Source organism: Monodon monoceros, unplaced genomic scaffold (assembly GCF_005190385.1).
Source record: "Monodon monoceros isolate NGI ecotype Baffin Bay Population unplaced genomic scaffold, NGI_Narwhal_1 Super_Scaffold_16, whole genome shotgun sequence".
Taxonomy (NCBI): domain Eukaryota; kingdom Metazoa; phylum Chordata; class Mammalia; order Artiodactyla; family Monodontidae; genus Monodon; species Monodon monoceros.
Window position 1 is genome coordinate 85,549,618 of NW_021703772.1, and position 8,160 is coordinate 85,557,777.

Genomic DNA, 8,160 nt, shown 5'->3' on the forward strand with positions numbered 1-8,160 from the left:
AAAGAAAGAAAGAAAGAAAGAAAGAAAGAAAGAAAGAAAGAAAGAAAAGAAAGAAAGAAAGAAGGAAAGGAAGGAAGGAAGAAAGAAAGAAAGAAAGGAAGGAAGAAAGAAAGGAGGGAGGGAGGAAGAAAGGAAGGAAGGAAGGAAGGAAGGGAAGGAAGGAAAGAAAGGAAGGAAGGAAGGGAGGAGAAAAAGAAAAAAAGAGAAAGCAGCTTTCACAAAAAAGTCCTGGCAAAATCAAGGGCCTACTATTACCTCACTTGTGCACTTGTGAATTGGTTGGCTCAGATGTCCACCTTGAGGCCCAGATGAGCATTGTCTGATGATGGGGGATTTGCTAAGAAGAGACTAGTTGCCACTTTGTTGGACAACAGAGCAGATGGTTAGAGGTGGGTTTAGGAGCTTAAAGCAAGAGGGAACTAGAGGCTGGGAAGAGAAGCACTAGGAAGTAGAAGTGAAGGGAAATCATGAAAAGATTAGTCCCAGACTCATTTTCCCACCAAGAGATCAGGCCTCTCGTTTCTATATGCCCATTCGATTACTCTGTGGTTCTTAGCATCAGAGGGCATTAAAAACTACATGGGAAGCTTACTAAAAACATATCTTCCTGGGCATGACACCCCAAATTCTGATTTAGTAGGTCTGAGGTGGGATCTAGGCATGTGCATTTTTCATAGAATCCAGGTGATTCTGATACAAGTGTTTCTCAGTCTGCTTTGAAAAATGATGGGTACACAGCCCGGAGGAAGCTGACTAATGAGTCCTGATGATATAAATGTCCCAGTAGGAGGTGGTACTGGGCATGGTAGGCCTGATAGGGCCAAACATGAATAGGTCCTCTTCACGTACCATTCTGTAAAAGGGCTATCCATCTTTGTCTATACCCTCTGGACAACATGATCCTGATTTAAGATGTTGGTTCAAGTTCAGCTTCAGGCAGCTCACCATGGAATGAACTGAGGACTTTCTCAACAGCTGCATACAATGCCCTGCATATGTATACAGCAATTACTATAAAGCTTAGGCTTTCAGAAGTAGTTCTCAACAAGTATATTATAGCTTCCTTTGGTAGCGTGCTACCAAATTTTTAGATCAGTGGGTGATTTTTGTTTTTGCTACAACAGATAATCTTGTTGATTTTATCATATTTTTCAGAAGCAATGTTGAGCTGAATAGTTTACATATTTCATTGCAGAGTTCTAGGTAGGCAACAGAGAGAGTTAAAAAGTGTAGTATGAGAGCCACCTGGAATCTCTGCAAGTTGTATGTTTTCTGGAATATGTAAAGACCTTGCCTTGGAAATATTTAAGAGGCGTGAAAGGGCAAGTAACAGTTTTATGCACCTAGTGGCATGACACTGGCTATTGAGGGTCATAATTAAGGACACAGAGGAATCGCTCTAAGTGAGCTACCAATATACCAGAATCCAAATGTGTCTGGGAACCAGAAAAGTCAGAACCACTGCACTGCAGTGGGATTTGTTGTTAAGGAACAATCGTGCCTCACTAGAGCATTGAGTACAACCTGCATGGACTCAGGTTAGGTGGAAAAAGCTGAGGAGGGGGCTAGGGGTGAATGGAAAGATGCAGAGAATGGACAGAGCCAGAGGCAAGAGAACTAGGTTTCTAGGATGAAAAGCTGACTCCACAGATTCTCTATCAACCCAGAATAACTTTGATGCTTAAGATTCTGATGAGTGAGGCAGAACATTAAAAGTCTCTAAGAAGTGATGATATTCACAATTAAGAGATCGTAGCTAGCTTAAATAGGATTCCCTGGAAATAGACTCTGAGTCAAAGAGTGGCATGCAGAAGGTTCACTGGAAAGTGATCTCAGGAGACAGGCCTGCATGGAGGTGAGGAAGTTGAGATTAGGCAAAGGGGGGAGTTGACTGGCAATTTGGTTGCAAATCAGTCTTTGGGCTAATCCTACAAGCGGGAGCTGCGATAGCCATTGGGAGTTTCACAAAATGAGGTAAAGAGCTGAATCCTCGTTGTTGCTCCTGCATCTCTCTGGCCTTGGCCTCTCCATTGGAAAGTGTTATTACATGGGCAAGGCAGTGCTCAGTGAGGGACACAGCTCTGAGCCTCAGCTGCTGATTTTCTCAGTAGCTGGGGAATAGACACTGTATTAGTCAGCTTGGGCTGCCATAACAAAATCCATAGACTGTGTGGCTTAGAAATAGGAACTTAGTTCTGTAGGCTGAAAAGTCCAAGATCAAGGTGCTGGCCAATTTGGTCCCTGAGTGAGGACCCACTTCCTGGCTTGCACACGGCTGCCTTTTCTCTGTGTTTACATGGCAGAGAGAGAGAGCAAGTCCTCTGTCTCTTCCTCTTCTTATAAGAAGACTAATCCCATCATGGAGCCCTCCACTCTCATGACCTCATCTAAGCCTAATTAACTCCTAAATCTCTACTTCTAGATACCACCATATTGGGGGGGGTAGGACTTTAACATATGAATCTGGGGGGACTCAATGAGGCTCATAACAGAATATCAACCCAAAAGAGGGGCTCTGGGCAAAGCACAAGAGTATCTACTATAATAATATAATTTGGGGTACCACTTAGGGTGGAAGTCATTGAGTGAGGGCTTTGTGGCAAAGACGAGTGGGAAGTGCTAAACAAAGACGCATCTTGGCCCCTGACAATAAGTGGTTGGCTGAGGCTAAGCACATTACCACTGCCCCAAGGGAACAGGCTGGCTTTGGTTGGGTTTCTATTCCCAACAAGAAACTGGAGACTGTCTCAGGAGTTGAAATGAAGCCTCTTCCTAAAATGTAGGAAAGTGCACTGATGTCATCACCAATGGGAGAAGGCAGCAGTTCACAATCCACGTGCATATGTATGCATGAAGGGAAAGATACTATGTTCTTCGAACACAAGGCCTATGCCTTGCAGTAGTGGAAGTAATTCAAGATCCATGGAGGGTCTGGGTTTTGGCCCATTGTGTTATTTGTAGCCACTTCCTTGGAACAGGGCTGTTATAATAATTGCAGAGTTCTCATTCAATAGCTATAGTAGCTAAAAGTCCAAACTGCATCAATAGTCTTTTATTGGTATTATCTGCTATTATCTATGATAACAGATATTTATATATGCCATGTTCAAAGGTAAAGATGTGAAAGTGTGACACCAACAATATCTACAGAATGTTATAGTGCATAGGAAGGTTTTACAGATCTTAGTTTAAAGCAGAGTATAACCTACAAGGCTGAGTGAAGCCACCAATTTCCCCTTCATGAGTCAGAATATATGCCCACCTCCTGGTTCATTTTTCTAGTTTCTGAATTGAAAAGCTATAAAAATTTTTTAAGTGCCTTAAAAAAAAAACTATCACCTGCTCCGTATTTGACTATTTATAATGGAAGATAGCCCAAAATACTTAGTTGCTATGATTTGGAAGATTATATCAGTTCTTCACCATTCCCCCTCAAAATAATTCATGTTTTCCTCTGGATTTTGAGCTTTAGTAGTTTTATATGGTGCCTTTTCTTTTTCAATGAATCTACCTCCACCACCCATTTTAGGTTCACTCAGGAACTTTCTATGAATTTAGTAACATTTAAATTTTGTAGTCAGAGCACAGGGGTACCTGTCTTGGATATACAATTCATTCTTATAGTCCATGCCTACCTGTCTTGAAAAAGTCATACTGATCAATGCCAGTCCTGAGTTATCACACCAAGAATTTGTAATGCCAATTAACTCAAAATTTCCATCATGTATAAAGATTTATTACTCCAGTGATGTCTTGACTTACTAAAAAACAAGCCCTGAAATTGTTAACACAAGGTGTGTCTTCAAGTATGAAAGCATAACTTCAGGAAAATGACATTAACTCATCCTTTCCTGTACAGATTATTTGAAAAGAAACCCCTATATAGATAAAATTCAATTCATGTATTCACTTCCCCTTATGTCATTTATATGATACTTTATAAAAAGTATAAGAGTATAAACTCTTATTCATATAATAATTTATAAACATTCAAAATAATTCTGATATACATTGGAAATAGGAAATGTTATCTTTCTGTCAGTGTTTCTGTTGGCCAAAAAAAAAAATTACATGGCTTAAGTAATAATAACAGTATCCTTTACAATGTAATGAAAAATTAAACGCATTGTGTATAATATAACAAATACAATAATCACATGTATGGAAATGATCATCTAAACATTTACTTAAATGATATAATTTTTAAATTGCTAGAATATTGAATGACACATTGGAGACTCCAATTTAATAATCTGCTCAGACTTTTCACATTAAAAATATAGCAAATAACAGTTTAATTCAGAAGAATACTTTGAGGTATGTTTACCTTGAACTAACTCTCCAAAAGATTAAGCATTTGCGTAAAGGAATAAATAATTACCAAAAGAACACAACTGTATCCCCATGGCTCAACTGCAGAATTCCTCAAAGAAAAATGATATTTCACCCATGCAAAAGATCTTGTCGTGATGAGGTTTGTTCTTCCCTACATGTCCCTTCAATTTTGCTCTTTTTGAAAGTAGACCAATGGTAATTTCTATATTTGGTAATGTTTCCTGCCTTAATCTCATCTAGGCTGAAATAGGGAGTTGTTAATGTCTCAGGCTAAACTTTGCCAGTAATCCCACTGCCACCTTACCCAGAGGAAAGTAACATTTATTGAACACATATTTATTGAGCCAGGCCTGTACTTGCTAATGCTTCAATATGTCATTTGTTCATTCATTCAGTAAACATTTATAAATGTCTACTCTTTGCCAAGCACTGGGAATATTAAAAAAATATGTCAGATTCCATGTCTTTAAGAGATGTAGTCTGGTTCTCTAATCCAGATCATTCAATTTCACAATAACTGAAAGAGAAAAGAATTAGTATCCATTTTTATCTAGGAGGTGAGGAAACCGAGGCTCAGAAAGTTTCAGTGATTTGTCCAAGGTCAGAAGTGATATTTAAACTCAAGTCCGTCAGACTTCCAAGCTGCATTCTTGCTCCATTTTCTCTTTGTTGTTACCAGGTAAAACACTCCTACACTCTACTTGGAGTGTGATGGTGGGAACTAAGATGTCAGTAAAGAACTAAGTGTCAAAATGTCATGACATGCAGTCTGAAAGCTTTTTTTTTTTCTTTCTATTTTTCACTTTCTGTACATCTATAGCTTATATAAAAGATGCCTACAAATGGTTCTTTGCCTTTCCCACAAATTAGAAAAAGAGGCAAAACTGTATCGTATGACGAGCAATCTAGTAGCCATTTGTTGGTGCTGGTTTTCACTGGAGCCCCAAATGAGCAAGCTATACCATTTAGACTCAAATTCAGTGAGAGGTGATAATTTTCAACAGTATATTGGTTGAGGCCCTTTAGTGCGACTCAAGCTCACTCCTTCACAGTTCATTTCTCCTGCCGGAGGATTCTTAATACTAACTCCTATTTTCTATGCATAAGTGCCATGCTAGACCAGGGCAAGCATTTAGGTATAAAGTAGGGGGGGTGGCTTTGAATGAATGACCTGGGGCTTGGCCAAAGGCCAAGTCCATTGGAAACTCCCCTCTAAGCTGTGCATTTTTAGGCTGTGGTCATCTTTGGGATTTCCCCCCAAAATCTTCTCTGTCATGGCAGAAATTTAACAACCCCATTTTCAGTATAGTATACAAAACCAGGGTGTCAAAGTGAGTATGAAATAATTTGCGTTGCATGTTGATTTCTCTCTTCTTAAATTCTTCCTCATTCTTAAATCCTTTTCATTTGCATATTCTTAAGTCTTTCTCTATTTGCATATTGAAGTCTTCTTGTAAAAGTCTCTGCTTTCCCCACAAAATGGTGCACTCAACATTTCCTGACAGTCTATGTCCCATAGAATTCTAGGTACTTTTGGTTTGTTATAACCAAGACGAAAGAGAAAGTTTCTAAATAGCATTTGACAGGCTTCTAAAGTAATAAGAGCTATAGACTAAAATGTTTTGTCAACTACAATGATACAATTCATGTTTCCACCAAGCTGTTTCTTGGTTAAAAAGCTGGACTGAATTTCTATATACATAGGCAAAAAAAAGACATATTCAGAAACAAAAGGTCATGCATATTTAAGTTGTTGGTAAGAGCACTAGATGACTGGATTTTATTTACGGTTCAGCATAATAAAATTTTTGGCCTTGAAAATGGTTCCTCGAATGACAAACTGTTATGAAAAAGATCCTTATTGGTAGAAAGGTATCAAACTATCTAAATTATTCAAATTATTATATCTTCTAAATAGGCCTACCATCTCTATACACACTAGAAGACTAAAAGTATATTCAGAAATTACTGGTAAAAAAACTATCTGTGACCCAGATACTGTTTGGATTTGCATGAGATGTTTCCAAAGCAGTCCGGGAAAGCCCACAAATTCAAAGCACCCTCTTTATCCTCACCCTATTTCTGCTGAGTCCAGGAACCTTATTTCATTTCCTGCATGGTAGGCATTTTTTAGGGACTAGGTAAGCCATGACATCTGCACTGCTTTCTGAGTCATTGTCGTGAAATGATACATGCTTGGGTGTAGTACAGCTACTTGGTTCCCAGAGAAAACAAACAAATAGAAGTCAGCTAGGAACTTGAATTTTGCTAAAAACAAAGACAATGTACAATTCAAAAATTTTTTTATTTATTTTTAAAAAACAGAGCTTATAGCTTTTAAGTTTCCAAATGCTATTTTCTAACCCTGAGAAAATATTTTAAATGAGAGCCTTTGCTCTGCATGCCTCATTCAGACACATGCCATAATTTGTGAAGGGAACTGGTCAGGCCTCTTCCAAGAATGTCTGTCTCTGGAAGATTGAGACATAAACCTCCTATTTTGGTAGATCAGTGGGGCACGTACTCACAGAAAAATCCCTGTATTCAAATAGCCTTAAAATAAGTTCACCATTTTTACTTTTACAAGGGGTAAATATTTATTGATTCTATTAACTGTCATATATGACAGTATCCTAGGTCTGCACAGTTACAAGGAGTAAAATATAGTTCCTACTTTCACAGAACTTGGAGTATAGCATATGGGGAAGGGGATGAGACATGAATACAAAAGCCCCTAACTTCAGTATATTATGAAATTACAAATAAAACATATAGAGACTTCAGAGATAGAGGATGAAAACAACATAAGTTGTTTCCTACTAGTTCGAATAGAATATATTTGGGAATAGTAATCAGATTTCTTAAATCTTTAAAGTAAAAAACAGAAGCTAGAAGTGTTCCTGGGAAATTCCTAGAACGACAACAAAAACAAAACATTGTCAATGATTAACTCTACCTTCCTCTTGGGTGAAAAATAAAGTTGGGTAGAAAACTGTTATCCAGTGTTTATATTATGCCAGACTTGGATGAGATATTAATTCTCTAATCAAAATAATATCCTAATATCATTTGCTTCATTTTTTTTTTTTTTTTTTTTTTTTTTTGCGCTACGCAGGCCTCTCACTGTTGTGGCCTCTCCCGCTGCGGAGCACAGGCTCTGGACGTGCAGGCTCAGCGACCATGGCTCACGGGCCCAGCGGCTCCACGGCATGCGGGATCTTCCCGGACCGGGGCACGAACCTGTTTCCCCTGCATCGTCCCCTGCATTGGCAGGCGGACTCTCAACCACTGTGCCACCAGGGAAGCCCGGAATGTCCCTATTTTAGATAATATGGTTCTTCTACTCAGAAGTGGCACATACCACATTTGCCCTTATTTTGTTGCCCAAGGTAAGTCACATGGGCAAACCTGAGTTCGTTGGGCAGGGATATGTCGTTCCTATGCTGAGGAGCAGCAGATATTGTGAACAAGAATACAATCTATCACTCTCTGCTCCCTTGATTGCATACTACCATTCCCTCCCTTCTGCACCCTGTTTCTACCCTGTCCCCAGAAGAGACAATCCAAAATTCCTATCTATTTATGAGACTAGGCCCAAAGTTCAGGATCTTGTGATACTCTCTACATCAGGTCTGGATGGTGTTCATTTTGATACAGAGACCTGTAAATTAAATAATAACTTATTTTCCCCCTTACACACCCAATATACAGTGATGAAACAAGAACAGGATAACCCCAGCAAACATTTCCACGTGGAAAGGGAAGAAGAGGAGACACACAACAATTCCTGAACCAACAATATCCTAAGATTCCACTGGGGCGCTG